Source organism: Globicephala melas, chromosome 4 (genome assembly GCF_963455315.2).
Source record: "Globicephala melas chromosome 4, mGloMel1.2, whole genome shotgun sequence".
Lineage (NCBI taxonomy): Eukaryota > Metazoa > Chordata > Mammalia > Artiodactyla > Delphinidae > Globicephala > Globicephala melas.
In genome coordinates this window covers 23,982,990-24,000,789 of record NC_083317.1, presented here as the reverse complement: position 1 = coordinate 24,000,789, position 17,800 = coordinate 23,982,990, and positions in this window count along the sequence as shown.

The following is a 17,800-nucleotide window of genomic DNA, read 5'->3' as shown; positions in this document are numbered from 1 at the left end:
TTATAATATAAAAGTATGATATTGGATACTTCATTTTTCTTTAAAAGAGCAGAAAAATAGTTCTGTATTAACATTACCTCAAATGAATTAATTACCTTGTCTATAGATTATCCAAATGTGTAACAATCTTGACATTTCAAAAGAGAAGATTATATAGATAGTTTTGAGTCATATTTTGTATATTTAATGCTATTTTAAATATTTGTCCTGTGACTTGTGCTGTTAAAAGTTCTGTTATAGCAGACTTTTATTTCCTGGTGATTTGCTCTCATAAACCAAGAGTTCTATGACCTTGGTAAAACATTTACCACAGTGTGTAGCTATAAACATTCCAGGAAGGCTTTCAAGAAACATCAGACAGATTCCCTCTATCAGGGGAAGCCATAAAATTCTTCCACTCCATTTCTTACTACCCTTTCCTGGTCTTGTCTAATTCAGTGCTGGTCACTGACTCATGAATTAAGTGGCCTTATTTTCAAATGGTGCTTGGCCATTCATATACTCTCTCAAAAAGACAGGAAAGGATAATTTCTCTTATTGTAGGTAGTATGTCCTATGTTACGATGTTGAATGACCATTGGTAGTCATTTGTGCTATATTCAAGAAGAAAAGGAAGCTGGTTGAGAATGGATGAGGAGAGAGTTGGAGCAGATATTCAGAAAGAAGCAGCAAGTTACAGACCTTGTGGTTCCAGAAAAGGAAAAAGATAGTGGTAGAAACTGTTGGCTAATCAGAGAGGATAGTTAGGTGTATATGTTTTGAAAAATGACAGCAAAGTCTTTGATATTCTTCCCATTGAGAGAATCAATACCCCTTCCCACTGGACTTGCATCAACTTTTTACTGCTGTGACTGTAGTAGGGCATGGGAGAAGTGAGGCCGTGTGACCCTCAGATCAGGTAATGAAAGCAAGGCAGGTTTTTCCTTGGCCACTGGAATATTTGAAGTGGGAGCCATGAGATATCATGTAGGAAATCTGAGTATCCTAAGACCACCATGCTGTGAGGGTCCAGACACAGATTAGCCAACTTTAGGTTCTCTGGTTGGCAGTGTTTGTCCTTAGGTCATTCCAGCTCAGGTACCAGACAGATGAATGAAGGAGCCTCCAGTTAATACTAAACTCCAGACTTGTGTTAAGCTTAGTCTTCAGGTCTTACAAGCCAAAGTCCCAGACACTAAGGAGCAAGGACAGTCAACCTCTGCTGGTACACTGTCTAAGTTCCTTATCCAGAGAATCCAGGAATATAAAAAAAAAAAAAAAAGGAAAAAAAATGGCTGTAGTTTTTATTTTTATTTATTTATTTATTGATGGCTGTAGTTTTAAACCACTACATTTTGGAGTAGTTTGCTTCTGAGGATAATATTAGTTAGTTGCTTTGGAATAATCAGTACCCAGTTTCATTAGTATGTGTTCCTATTTTAGAATCATGGGCTCTCTACAAGCTTACACATTATCTTTCTAAAACTGAGTTTCTACAATACATGAGGCACTTCCTTTAACACATATTATATTGCAGTCTGCTATTGATGAATTCTCTTCATATTTATTTTGGGTGTAAAAGATTTCATTTTGCCCTTATTCTTGGAAAAATATTTTATCTGTAAAAGGATTTTTATGTTTTTACTTGTTTATTTGCTTTCCATGATTTTAAAGACTCACTTAATTGTCTCGTGGCATGCATAATGTTTGATTAGAAGTTGGCTAAAATTCTTTTTTGAAATTCCTATGTGTGATGTGTCATTTTTCTATGGCTGCTTTTAATACATTTTATTCTTGTTTTTCAGAAATCTGATCATGATGTTTCTTGTATTGCTCTATTCATATTTCTTCTGCTTGGGAATCATTGAGATTTTGGATATGTAATAAAATTTAAGATTTTTCTTTTTATCACTATTTTTCAGAAATATGTTTATGTTATACCTGGGTATTATTTTTCTTCATGTTAATTTTGTGTTTGCTAAGGGGTTTAAGTTTTTTGATTTTTTTTTTTTAGGTGTAAGATCTTATAATTTTTCTCAAAATTGGAAAAAGTTTTGGCTATTATTCTTCAAATATATTTTATTTCTACTGTTACTTTTCTACTTCTCACTTATATATTAGACAACTTGATATTGTCCAACTAGTCATTTAGTGTAAGGATCTGGATTAATCGGACTAGGAGGTGGGCCGTGTTTAATGTTTGCTGTATCTATAGCTGTTAGAGACATCAAATCCCTCCAATGTCCTCCTTTTTGTCCTTTTGCTTTTGGTCTTGCCTGAGCTCTCCTCCCAGGGGACAGTTTGTGTCTTGCAGCTCTTTGAGCTGTAATCCACTGTCATCATACAACCCATTCTTATTATCCTCACCATAGTTTGTGTTCTATAAAGTCACCAGAGACACTGAATGAACTAACACTGAACTGTTGTTGCTAGGGTACATACAGGGAGAGGTTCCTGTAAGTCTGATCAGAACCTTTGCACCAACTGAAATGCTCTTTGGTTTATGTAGGTCCATTTGACAACATCCTTAAAACCAAGCCAGTCACAAAACATAGAAAACCTGCTCTTTTGCATAACCCTTTTCCTGTACAACATTTAGGAGACATTTTTGAACAATTTTTCTGCAGCCTCTGGTCTGCAGAAACTGCCTTGCCTGTAAGTTTAGCATTTTTATGCTACATTGCCTTTGGAAACGTGCAAGCTAGCCAGCACTAGCCGAGAAGGCTTTTTAGCACTTTCCTGACCCTGAGTAACGTGACACTAAATTTCTTTAGCTTTCAGCCTCACAACACTGCTGTCCACTATGCTTTTTGTTTTCTTGTTCTTTTTTTTCTTATGAATCCAAAAATTTAGGCGCTTTTTGATATCTCCAGTAGTTTTATGACACACTATAGATGTTACTTTAGCACTTTCCAGAGCAGCCTCAGATACAGATCAGTGAAATTCCTCATCTGTTTTATGAAGGTATCATATTGTGATTCATTTACATTGAACTCACAAGGAGCAGCGCTGTAACTCATGCCCGAATGAAGCTGCTCTAACACACGTATTTTGTCGGAAAGGCACATCACATCCTTCTTGCTCTAGAAACACTAGACAGCATTTCAGCACTTCACTTGGGGGCCATTTTAAACAGCAACATCACCAAAACCAGCCCCCCAATTTTTTAAAAATGTAACACTAAAAAGACCCTAAAAAAGGATATATTTCCAGTATGAGAGCTGAGACAAGAAGGCAGAGCATCTCCTAATTCCATCTCAGCTGGGGCATGCATGTCAGGAAACTAAAATTTTTCGCCACTCTGTCCTTATCTGCGAATGATTGCAAAACCTCCACAAGTGTTGACTTGAGAGTTACAAATAAATTTTAGGAAGTAGGTGAATTCACAAATACAGAATCTGCAAATAAGGAGAATTGACTATATTTTACCCTGCTGCTGTTAGTATGGTAGTAAGATATGTGGGAGGAGAATCTTATGATCAAATTTCAGTCTGTTGATGGGCCTGCATCTCTGTGGTGTGACCTTCACAAGTCTTTCTCCAGTGGTATAGCTTTTTTCACACTTGAGGTGAGATAAGAGGGTAAAAGGAGGCTATAGTTGGTGGAATGCTCCTCCCTCAGAGGGAAAAGACTCTGCTAACATCTTTTCCCCTGAAAAGCAGGCTTCTGTTATGCAGAAATTTCTGAAGGAGTTTCAAAATGATTATTCCCTCTGCCAGAACCAAGAGGGAATCTTTCTGGGATCTTCATCTTGAAAACCTGGTGGAATTCCTGGCAGTAAAGCCCATGAAAGAGTGGGGGCTTTACTGATAGTTAATTTTATGTGTCAACTTGACTGGCCGCAGAGTGCTCAGATTAAACATTATTTGTGAATGTGTTTGTGACGATGTTTCTGAATGAGATTGGCATTGAATCAGTTGCCTCACTGAAGTAGATTTGTGGTGGGGATGAGTATAATTCCTTTATTTCTCAGCTTATGACCCCCATACTTGGACCCCTTATAGCCCCCATGAGGCTACCACTGAGGCCCCCCACCAAGGAAGGGACCCGGTTTTTAAGGCCTCACCCCCTTGAAAAGGGCTAAAACAGAGGTACAGTGCCTGTCAGGCCACCACAAAATCACCTGCATGACATCATAACAGAAGTGAGCCAGGGACAATGGAATCACCTTTATGAAAGATCCTGTGGGAGCCATTGGGACACAGCACACCAGATCTAGCCTGGGAGGAAATACCCTTTCTCCAGCTTTGGTGCTCACCTGCCCATCCCAGAGTCCACCCACCCCCAGGTCAGGAACCAAGACTGGAACATTGCCCTGGGCTGGGCCCGGGAACCAAGAGGCCAGAGGTCCTCAGAGGCCAATGGATGCCACCCCAAGCTGCTTTTGCATTTGGTAGTCACCACAAGTCACAGATGACACCTGGGGTCCCCGCATGCTGAGAAGATCTGCCTTCCCTATTGCCGTGCATACAGACTGTTTGAACTCCAGCTCCAGAGGGCTCGGGTGACAGAGGCCTGGCTGGACAAAAGGGTTCAGGCCACAGGGTGTGGGCACCCATGGGTGGTTCTTCCTCATCCCCATCCTCTGGGTCTGCAGTCAGCTAAGTCAGGGTGCAGACCGTGGGGTGCGTGTGGTGATTCTGGAAGAACAGCTGGGTTACATGATGGAGCCCCCTCTGGACACTGCTCTCAGGGGCTCTCCTGCTCTCTCAAGCTGCATTTTAAACACTGCATTTTAAACCTATTAATACAAATAGGACACTTTTTTATAAATTTGCTATGATAAAACAGGTATGCATCATAGTTAATTAGTGGAAAATAATGATTCATAACCAAAGATGAATAATAGGTAAGGGAATGTATTAATAACTTAAAATCACAATATCTTTTTCATAACATTCCAGCAAATTTCATCTAAGCATAATAGCAGATGGTTATCTATTCTTAAATGACAGGTCATCAGTAACAGATATTAAAACTTGATTTAGTAAAACTTTAAAGAATATAATTATAATGAATGAACTTATCTTGCATATGATTTTTATCTGCCCTGTATACCAAAAGAAGTTAATTGTTTCAAATTCATATATTGCATATAATGAAATATATTAATGTGTAAATTTGTGCAACCACTTTGAAAAGTGGGTTGACATTATCCATTAAAATAAAATATTCATGTAACTGACCTAGAAATCATGCTCCTAAATAATAGCAAAGTATATGTGTGTATATGTGTAACAACATATTCAAGAATGATTGGCAGTACTGAAACAGATTAAAAACTGCGGGGTGGGGGGATAAACTGCCATTGAATAGTAAAAAGTATTTGATTATGGTATCTCTAGGCAGTAGAATACTACATATCAAGGAAAATAGAAACATTACTGCTATATACAATAGCATGCATAAATCTCAAAATAAATGACTGAATGAAAGAGTCAGACATAAAATAATAAATGTTGAGTGATGGCACTTATATAAATTACAAAAATGAGCAATACTGTTCAAAGGTTGCAGTAGTACAATGTAGTCAGTATGATGGTTACCTTTGAGGAGAAAGGATAGCATAGTGATTGGGAGGGGGAAATGGGGCTACTTCTGGAGTACTGTTCATATTCTATGACTTCATCTAGGTCATGGTTATGCAAATATAATTACTTTGTAATTATTCATTCAGTTATACATTCATAATAGGTATTTTGTATGGAGCACTAAAAAATTAGTTTATTAAGGAATATTGTGAGACTTCCAGGTTCACCTCTATCGTGTAAAGATCTTGAAACACATCGCTCTCACTCTCAACTGTAAAGAATAAAACCTGAATAGACTGGAAATAAATGTTTTTCTCAATTTCTTCAGAGAATTGAGGTTGCAGGGCAAACAACTACCCCAAAATCTGGCTTTAAGATCTGGAACATGCAGAGAGACACTGCCAAGATCTGATTGCCTGGAGCAGAAGCTGCTGAAACCATAAAGTTAGAGGAATACTTAAATGATCATTTTAATAAATTTATGGAGAATGAACTGTGAGCTAGCTTGAAAATGAGAATCTCCTGGTGACCACAGTCTTAGGAGGATGTATTAGTCATGATTCTCCAGAGAAATAGAATCAATAGGACATATTATAGGAAAAGATTTAGTAGAATTGGCTTACGAAATTATGGAGGCAGAGAAGTCCTACAACCTGCTGTCTGTAAGCTGAAGACCCACGAAAGACAGTAGTGTCATACAGTCCAAATTGGAAGACCTGAGAAGCAGGAGCACCAAGGGCAGAAAAGCAGTGTCCTAGTTTAAGCAGTCAGGCAGGAAGGAAAAGGGGGCTACTTCCACTATATATATGTACACATGTTTATATATATGTAGAGATATATATATATATATCTCTACATATATACACACACACACACATATATTTCTATGATGGTCAATGATTATGATTATGTGAAGTTTCTACAGGTGCATTCTCCAACAAACTTCACATACTCAGTCTTTGATCGTCATCTACTAATTATCTATAGAACATGAAGTCTATTGCTAGTAAGATTTCTCTGATGAAAAAGGTCATGTTAAAAATACATTTACATGCCTAGTTAAATACCAGCCAGACTAAAGTTTTCATATGACCTTTGTTCTAAATGAGCAATATGTATGCACGCATATTTCTTTAGAATGAGTTTACAGTAAGTTTCCTACATACGAATGAGCTGCGTTCTGAGAGCGTGTTCGTAAGTCCAGTTTGTAAGTCCAACAAAGTCAGCCTAGGTACCCAACTGACACAATTGGCCATATAGTACTGTACTGTAATAGGTTTATAATAATTTTCACACAAATAATACATTAAAAAAACACAAAAAATGAAAAAAACATTTTTAATCTTACAGTACAGTACCTTGGAAAGTTCAGTAATACAATACAATAGCTGGCATACAGGGGCTGGCATCGAATGAACAGGCAAGAAGAGTTACTGACTGGAGGAGGGAGAGGAGGTGGGAGATGGTAGAGCTGAAGGATCTTCAGCATTAGGAGATGAAGGGCAAGCTGCAATTTCGCTCACACCTGACATTGACGGCACAGAATCTGGCTCCTTGCTGGATTCAGTTCTACCATTCTGAAAAAACAATCCAGTGATGTCTGGGTAGTAGCTCATTCTCATCTTTGAAAGTTCACAACTTGAATGTTTGTATATAGGACTTACTGTATTTTCATAGTTCAAATTTTAACATTCATGGAAGGCATATAAATGCTAAAAATATTGCATTACATAGATCATGTAGATTAATCACAATTAAATACATATTATTAGCTTACTAGTTTGGCAACAATTCCAAAGCTTGACAATACCTTTGATTGTCAATGCTCTGAGAAAACAGGCATTCTGATACATTCATTGCCTGTGGCAATGCAGAGTGATAGAATCTCCTCTGGAGGGGAATTAGGCAGTATTGTTAGTATCTATGCCCTTACCCTTGAACTCAGAAATCTTATTTCTAGAAACTTACCAAGATAATAAACCTCAAAAATTACTATAATATATATGTATGATCTGATTAATTGTGCTATTATTTATTGTTGCATAACAGAAAATAAAACCTTACTTGCTTGTATAGAAAATTGGTTAAATAAATTATGGTTGAATAAACTGTGAACAGATATGGAGTGACTTTTAGGATATATTAATATTAAGTAAAATAATGAAAGAGAAAAAAAACAACCACAGCATGAATAGTTTTGTGCTTTTGAGTAATTGTAAAAAACAGAAAAAGTAACCAGGAACTTATGCAATACGTAGAGGAGTGCATGAGTGGGAACGGAGAGGATGGCATGGAAGAAGGCATGAAAATTTTCTCAGTGTGTGTGTATGTATATATATATATAGATATAGATATATAATTTTCACTTTTATAAACATGTTAATATTTCATATATTCAAAAATGAAATTTAATTTAACAAGGATGGAGAGAAGTATTGCTCAAATAGAATACAGACATAAACAAATTTAACTGTACTATAAATAAATAAGCATATAAAGCATCTAAATTAACTTAAACTCAATATTTTGCTTATATATCCTTGGCCAAATAAAAATAAAAGGAATTGTATACTAATTTTGAACTCTACTTAGTATTTTTGTTTGTTGTAGTGATATGGGCATAGATATCTGAAACTATTTTTGTGTTCATGTGAGTACTGTGGAATTGAACAAATGATTAAATGTACTGATATTGTAGGAGCCAGGGTTTTTGCAATCAAAAAGGTGACATGCAAATAAGAAGCTTAGGTAAGCAAGGAAAGAACCATTTTTTGTTGAATTGTAATAATAATATGCAGATATACACATATGAGAAAGCAAGAGAGAGATAAAGCAAGTGTGACAAAAAGTTGTATTTGGTGAATCTAGACAAAGGATACAGAGTAGTGTGTGGTATTTTTTCTCAACTTGTCCATCAGTATATCTGTTTCAATCTATTACTTATCTATGTAATTATCTATCTATCTATATTTATCTATTATAGATAGATATAGATGAACAGAGTTATCTCATACATACATAAACTGACGTTGTGTCAGTAAACCCTCTATACACCCACACAAATTCAACAAGACAATAATCAACAACAACAAAAGCCTGGATCTTTAGCTGCTGCCAATATCTATAGTGTAAATACTATCACAATGGCAGATATAAGCCATCAAAGTAACATCAAATAGCTCATATATTTCCTAAAAATGTAACAATTTGTGGCAGTAAGCAGAATTCTGAGACAGCTGCGCGATTTTCTGATAGTAATGACCTCCATAATTACCACCACTATGAGCATTATGGATTTTAATCCTGTAATTAGGTTATTTATATGATACAGTTCAATTTAAGATAAAGAGATCATCTGGGCGGACCTGACCTAATCACATGAGCCTTTTAAAGTTAGAGTCTTAGGCTAACTGAAAAAGGAATAGTAGTCAGATTTGAAGCACAAAAAGGATTCCATGCAATGTGGCTCCTTTGAGGATAGGACTCAAGGAATGCAGGTAGCATCAACCAGCTAAGAGTAACCCCCGCTGACAGCTATTAAGGAAATGGAGATCTCAGTCCTAAAACTACAAGGAAATGAATTCTGCCAAAAACAAGATTAATTTTGGAAGGAAATTATTGAAAAGTGTTTCCAGAAGAAAAGAGAGCCTGTCCAACAACTTATTTTCAGCCTTGTTATGGCCTGAGCAAAGAATCCAATCCAGTCATGCTGTGCCAGACTCCTGATTTATAGAACTGTGAGTTAATAAACGGGTGTTTTTTTGTTTTGTTTTTTTTTAAATGGGTGTTTTTTAAGGCAGTAAGTCTGTGGTAATTTGTTACAAAACAATAGGAGATTAACACAGATGTTGGTACCTAAAGTAGGGTGCTTCCTTAGGAAAACCCTAAAATGGGTGAATGGCTTTGGAACTGGACAGTGGGAGAGGGCCAGAAGAATTTCAAAGCGCATGATAGAAAAAATCTAGATTTTCTTGAGCAGATTGTTAGTAAAAATATAGATTTTTAAAGATGTTATAGCTGAGGGTTCATAAAAAAGTAAAGAACATTATAAAGAAATTCTAAATAGCCCTAGAGAAAGCCTAAATCACTATAAATAGAATGTTGGTAGAAATATGAACTTCATAAACACTGCTGAAGAAGGCTCCAAGGGAAGTGAAAAAAAAATGTTGTTGGAAACTGAAAGGTGATTCTTGTTTTGTTGTGGCAGGAAACTTAGCAAAGTCATGTCCTGTAGTTTTGGGTAAAGCAGAAATCATAAGTGCTGAAACTGGGTATATAGCTAAGAAGATTTCTAAGCAACATTTTGAAGATGTGCCCTGGTTTCTTCTTTCTTTTTTAGTAAAGTGTAAGAGGAAAGAGGTAAATTGAAGAACGAACTTTTAAACAAAATGAATGAAGTCTTGGTGAATTGGGTAATTCTCAGCCTATCCAAATTGCAAAGATGCTAACATTCAGAAATTGTTTCTGGCAACATTACACAGGGAGAAAATGCTAAGAGCCTGCTTCCAGGGGAAAAGGGGGGAAAAAAAATAAAAGGTTCATCATGAGAGTCTTGATTAAGCCATAGGACATGTAGGAGATTTAAAGGAATTGCTCCTAATTCATATCTGTAGAAACCAAAGTGATTATCTCAGATCTGTAGACATGGCTTTGTTCTACTAATGAAAACCAGTGAAATCCACAAAGGCCCATAAGGTTTTTAGGAAAATTATATAAGCAACAACACTGGCAACTTGGACTGATAGGAACTGAGAAAGTAGAAAATAAAAGAAGGTTATTAAAACCCAAAGATTCTACCTACAGTGACCAGGCTGATAAAACAACTCAGATTCAAAAATAAGTTGCTACCATTTATGCACAGCCAAAATTCCAGATGGCAGAGGCAAGAGGTCAGAGGGTGGATCCAAAAGCTAATAGAGGATTATTCCCAGGATTTAACTCCTAAACAAGGAAATACAGGTTGAGTTCCTGTCTGGATTTCAAAACTACTTTGATCTGATGACCCTTTCTAACCATTCACTTTTTTCTTTATTTTTGAACCAGAATGTCAAAAAATATTACTCTATTCTCGTCATTCCACTGGATATTGGAAATGTTCAGCTCAGGTTATTTGTGTCATTAGTTTCATAGATTGAATTATATGTAGGCGTTATACTTAATAATAGGTTACACTCAGTAGCCTCATCTGTTTCTGACTGAGATGGTTTAGAAAATGAAATTGTAGACCTTTTACAATGAAGAGATTTAAATGTATATTTTGGACTTTGAACTGATGTTGTAATGGATGAGAACCTTGGAAACACTGGGAGTGTGTGAATCTATTCTGCACCTGTGAGGATATGGGGGGAGGATGGTAGTAGGCAGAGTTCTAAAATGACCACCATAAAATATGTGTGTGTGCATGTGTGTGTGTGTGTGTATGTAAAACTGAACCACTCTGCTGTACACCATAAACTAACACAACATTGTAAATCACCTATACTTCAATTAAAAAAAAGAAAAGAAAACGGCTTCCAAGATTTCTCACCCCCACCCTATGTAAAAATTATGGACAGTCTCTAGAATAATGAATATGATGGGTTTTACTCTCATGATTTAGGTTATGTTAAATGGTACAGTTCATTTTATGATATGTGTATTATCTGGGTAGGCTTGATCTAATCACATGAGCCCTTTATTAGCACAGAGTTTACTTACGCTGATTGAATGAGAAGTTAGATATTTGAAGTAGAAGGAGTCTAAGCAGAGTCTAAGCAGTATTGCTGCTTAAAGTTGGAGGGGGCCACCTGTCAAAGAATAAGGACGGCCTCAAGCAGCTGAGAGTGGCACCTGGTGACAAGTAGCAAGGAAATGTGGGCCTCAGTCCTACAGCCTCAAGGAAATAGAATTTTAACTGCAGCCAAACAAAGGGGAAATATCTATCTTCTGCAGAGACCATCTTATAAAACATTTTGACTTAGGGGGATTAGTTTATCCTTTTGACTTACTAGATCATAACACCAACGATAAGAATGGGCATGAAAGCCAGTTTTCCCCTGAAGCCTCAGGATAAGAACTTAGTCTAGCCAACATGCTGATTTTAACCTTGTTATACTGTTAAGTAGAGAATCCAACCATAACATGCCAGACTTCTATCTATAGAACTGTTTGCTAAAAAATGAGTATCTTTTTAAGATATTAAGTTTGCGGTAGTTTGTTATGCACCATTAACAAACTAATACAATTAATTCTTGCAAGCTGGTAGGAAGAGCTCTCAATAACAAACACATTTTATGTTTAACACATTTTTTAATGTTTTTAATTGAAACATTTTTTGCCTTTGCTTCTTTATCATTATTATTTTAAAACCCTTTGCTTTTTAACAGCAAAAAAAGTCACACTGGGCAAAAGGATAAAATTATAAAAGAATAGCTTTCTTCAAATGCAAGTAAAAAAAAAGCATGTATGATCTGAAAAAAATTATTTTACTTATAATTCCTCCTATAATTCCTTATAATTCCTCTTATAATTCCTCAAAATACAAAATGTCCAATTAAAATAAACTTTTCACTTTATTACCTAAAGTTCTGATTCTCTCTGACCATTAGGCAAACTAGTAAATTTACAGTATTTCCTGAATTATATATTATTGACATGTACGTACCAGGTCATACTGCACTATATATATATATATATATATATATATATATATATATATATATATATATATATATATATATATAAATATAGTGCAGTATGTCTATATAGACCATGGTGATGTAGAGAGCAAACCTGCCACATACTTTTAAAGGGCAAACACATAAACCATTAAAAAAATGAAAGGAGTAAAAACAAAAATTTATTTCAACTGCAGCAAAAGAAAGAGAAAATATTTATTTTGTGCCCAGAGACCTTATAAAACATTTTGACTTAGATTGGTTAGTTTATCCTTTTCACTTAACAGTTATCGGATTGTTTAAAAAATGCATAGAAATAACCCCCTCTGGTTAGCTGCCCAAATAGCTATCCTACTATTTTCAAAGTAACTAAACACTAGAAAATCTGGAGATATTAAAGTGATTCAGAGTAAACCTTAGTGATATTACAAAAATCTCCTAAAACGTCTTGCAGTACTATATTTCAGATTTCAGAATCTTAAATTTATGTTACAAATTTTACCAAATAAAAGGTATACAATTTGAAGTGTAAAACTTATACCAAAATTCCTGAAAAATCAAAAATTTTTGTCCATATATTTCAAGGGTATAATTTTAAGAAAGATTGTATTTAAGAACCAAAGTGAATATTTCTTGATATATTGTCAAGAGTGTAATTCTTTGCACAAGAGAGAAAAATAAGAAACATGGGACTGAATGCACCAAAATCCTACATGTATTTCCATACAGTATGTAAAAGCAATGATCTCATAATATGATTACTTTTCTCTTGTTTTCTAAAAAGATGTATATGTTTCCAGCAAAAAAAAAAAAAAAAAAAAAAAGTGCTGCTAAATTATGGTCTTTGGGAAATATGATTTGCCTTTGTATAGCTTAAAATGGAAGTTTACTTAGTACAGTTAAGGACATTTTGAAATTATGTTCCTAAAATTATAACCATATCCTGATTTAAGAACTCCATCTTTGAACCTAGTTATAAATTTAGAAGTTTTTTTTTTAAAAATCCTTGTCTTCTACATGGAAGATATTTTTTTTTCTTCAGCTGTGCTTTGGTGAGACACAAAGATACAAATTTGATCTAAAGAAAATATATTCTAAAATATACTAAACTAAAGCGAAGGAGGTTGACTTAAAACTCAAATCCTTAATATCTTTTCTCAGTTTTTTTTCCTTTTGCTACAAAAATAAAACTACCCCCTTTCTGAATGGCTGTATCTGCTCAGTAATGTATAGGAATACAGACTTTTCACACAGGCATACACTATTAGAAAATGTTTGTTATTTACTATTTTTTAGCTGATAGGTAAACAAATAAAGAATTTTTAAAATACTACCATGTTTTGTTCTTTAATAATGCTTACAGCTTTATAAATCAATATTAAAGAGGTTTTAACCCACTAGGCTGTAACAGCTTGTTTGAACCTGTTATGATTCATCAGTAATGTTTTATGAGGTCTTTGAACCTGTGCTTATGTGGCTATATGGGTATACACATTATACCCATATTTTGAATTAATGTTTACAACATATAGGGGAAAAAGAAAAAGAAAGTCACTCCTTTCTCCAGTCTTTCAAGACAATTCATCTTAATGTGCCAAATGTGCTAATAACATTATTATTTTTAATAGTATGAAAATGAATTAGTAAACATACCTTATTCTCTGAATCTTAACACTTCAAGTATATTTTCTAGCATATGGCATGCTATTAAAATAGTATCTTCACTCTAGAAATATCATGCTCCCTTGTAATCAGAGAACTTAAATCTGTTGAAATTTTAATTAGGTATTTTCAGTGCTTAAGGGCAATGTACAGTGTGAATTTAAAGGCTATTTGTAGATAACATGCAGGCATAACATACATGCACTTTAAAGCTGAAGGAAGCAAGGACTCAAGAGCTAAGGGATAAAACAAAAATGAAAGTCCAAGTTTTATGCTTCCTGGTCTAATTTCTTGCTATATCTTCTTTAAAAATTGATAATTTATTTCTTTTAGAATAGATTATTAACATATTGGGCATCTTTATGAAATCTTAAATTAATATAAACACCTTATTACGCTTATATGTGGCTGACATATTATATAATATCAAACGACTTTTATTCATGCAATCATTAATTTCTTCATCTATATAATAAACACTTTTTTGACACCTAGTACTTGCAAAATATTGTGCTAGGCAGATGAGAATAAAGACCAATAAGAACTGACTTTTTATTTTCTTCTCTATGTAGCACATTACTTTGTAGATGAGGTAAACATGGAAGCAAATAATTACAATGGAAATGTTGCTTGGTTGGTTGCCTCAGCCAGGATTAAAAAGACAGTAGAGAGGGTGAAAGAAGTCTTCATAAACTAAGCAATACCTGATTTGGAAATTTAAAGACATTAAACTTCGTGAAGACAGGGAGCAAAAGTATTCCATGCCAAAGACTTGATTAATCTCTGGTGTTATTTGCATGGAAACATTAAAAATTTAACTGGATTGCTTGATAATCAGGGTTAACTTGCATTCTAATACTCTTGTATACATAGGACATTATTTGTATTGGCTTTTTTAGAATGTGGCTTTTTAAAATTTCATTGAATTAGAATAACGACAAAGTGGTTGAAATAACATCTGAGTTGAATGTGAGTAGTTGAAAAAATCTAGTAGAAGAAATTATTTAGATGCTGAAGTTGACTGCATATTCTGTCTTCCAAGGCATTGTCCATTTGCTGGAACACCAGAAATGGAGCCATCTAAATGTCACATAAGCAAAGTAATTTCTTTTTGGCTACTAGAAAATTCTTCCAAACTCTATTTTCCCATTGAGTCCATTTACTCTTCTAAGTTTACACTTAGAACAATAGTGTAAAATAAAGTCAGTTTTATCTTCTATATGTCCATTTTGACATATTCCGTATGATTTTAAAAGATAGCTTATGACTTTGGAGATCTTAATTTGGTGTTCAGGTGATTTCATCATTTTATCATGCATCCAGTTTATATGTTCTCAAAGGGACATTCAACTGTAAAATTATGTGATTCAATTTACAATATTAAACAATAGAGTATATTAAGAGCTTGTTTAGATGGCTGTGTTAGAATTTAGGATAGGCTATAAAACAATGATAAAAACAGTGAGAGTATGGCATCAGTAAAACAGGTTTTGAGCAAGTGTTTTGATCCTTAAACTTTAGTTTCCATGTATACGAAGTAAAGACAAGACTATCTATTTCACATAGATTTTACTTAAATTAAGGGAGTTTGAATTAATTGAGATAAAGTTTGAGTATATGCAATGAGTGACGTGCATAGAAAAAATAAGCTGAGTCAAGGCAGTCTTCTGAAAGAGAAGTGCTTGCCTGGCAGTGTTTTTATTATTATTATAATTATTATTATTGAGATATAATTGACATATGACATTGAGTAAGTTTAAGGTATACAAGATATTGATTTGATATATTTATATACTGCAATATGATTATTACCATAGCAATAGCTAACACCTCTATCATGTCACATAATTATCATTTCTTTTCCATGGTGAGAACAATTAAAATCTAGTCTGTTAGCAACTTTGAAGTGTTTGTATGTGTTAGTTTGGGTGTGTCTCTATATTCTTAGATTTTGGTGATCCTGAGCCATTTGTCTCTACATTCTGCTAGAGCTCTCCACAAAGGGTGAATTATTTAAGCCAATTTACTGTGTAGAGCAAGTGTTTGATTGGGATGTTCTTTGAAACCAATTCCCTCATTGGGTGGCGTGGAAAAAATGCCGTTTATCTTACAAAGCTTTTCCAGTGTTTCTTGTCTACTTCCAGCATGTTAAAGGCAGTTGCACCAGTTGCTCAATGATTAGTATTTCTGCATGTGACTTCCTCAGAATCCTATACAATAACAGAAAAACCTCTGTTGCAGGTTTGTAGAAAAACTTTTTCCACACGTTTTTAGATACTTGTACTGCTTTTGGCTGCAAAATCTAGAAGGCAGAAATTATTGGCATAGTTGAGTATCTGTGAAAAGTTGTTGACACAATGGCTGATGTAAGTTTGAATACATTTTTTTGATGGTACCCTTTGATTAACCTCACTTTAGTTAGTAATTCAATATCACATTAACTTCTAGTAGTGATAGAGAAGTATAGCACTGTAGGACTTGTGAGTACCCCACACTTGAAACATATTACTTTTCATATAGTAGTGCTTTGAACTTTAGGAGATCAATTCATCTCTTTAAGCTTATGTTTTCCAAACAATAAAATGCATATAATAATAGTTCCTACTTCACTAGGTTGTTGGAAAGATTAAAAGAAACATGAAATCTCATTGAAAGTACTTAGCCCAGCATTGAGTATTCAGTGAGTTATCAATAAGTATTACCTATTAATTATTGCAGAAAATGATATTTGTTATCTTTGTCATATTGCAGAGCAAGTGAAAATAATGACAAGTATTGAGGAATCATTCTCTAAATTTTTTGGAACAAAATTATGTTAGATTCAGAGATGTACCTATTGGTCAATTGCATACTAGTTAAGCATGTGTGTACTATAAATTAGATAGCATTTTTTTTCCTTCTACTTCACTAAACACTATTCCATCATAGTTAATTTTACCAAAAACAGTTCATTATAAGCTATATTTACATCTCTAGACACAGGAAACTTTATATTTTGGAAAGCTGGGGGAAAGAAAAAAATACTCTGATAATTCCTTCTCTTAGAAAAGAGCTCATGACCACTTAGACACTCTCTTTTCTCTAGAATTATATAACTTCCAGAGGGGTTGAGAGAGGTCAGTGAAATCTAGATCAAGAAACCCTGATCTGGACAGTATATTTCACCCATAAACCCCAGTGCTTTGTTCTCTCTGTTTCTCTCCGTCTCTTTCTCTGTCTCTCTCCCTTTCTCTCTTTCTCTCTTATACACACACATGCACGGTCTTTTTCCTAAATGCATTGTTCATTTCTCAAGCGTAGAATGTGGTGGAAAGACGCTTTTTTTCATCTTTGACTGTTGCTAATGACTTCCCTTGATATTGTCTCCTTTGACATCAGGAAATATATTTAAATGAGAGACACTAGGGAACAGTTACACTCGTGCTGATATTAGTTAATCAGTACAGTAGCATTAATCAGACTTTGTGGTTACATTTCTTTTTTAAACTAATGATACTTTTATTTTAATCCAATGACATTAAGATTCAATATATTGTCCCAAAAGTAAATATTTTAAGTCTTATGGATATTTTAGATTAAGAGAATTCTAGGTTATATTGAAAGAGAAATCAGAAAATCTAAAACAAAGAGTGTATATTTGCCAGACACATTTATTTACACTTACTATTATAAAATTATATTAGTTATTTAATTAAATAGCAAATATATTTAAATTCATACACCTGTTTAAAAATGATACTTTCTGACTCTTTTTAGAGATTATAACAAAACTTAGAAATCATGATATAAATTGACATTGATATTGATATTTCAGTTATTTCAAAAGCAAATAATTTAGCTATTTTATCCTGCCATATTTTACATTTTTGTCCCACGATATTTATTTCTTCTCCAATCGCTATCTGTTTTTTAGAAAAAAATACTACAAACATGTTAAATTAAGGAACTCCTATGTATTGAAATGTCTTTTTA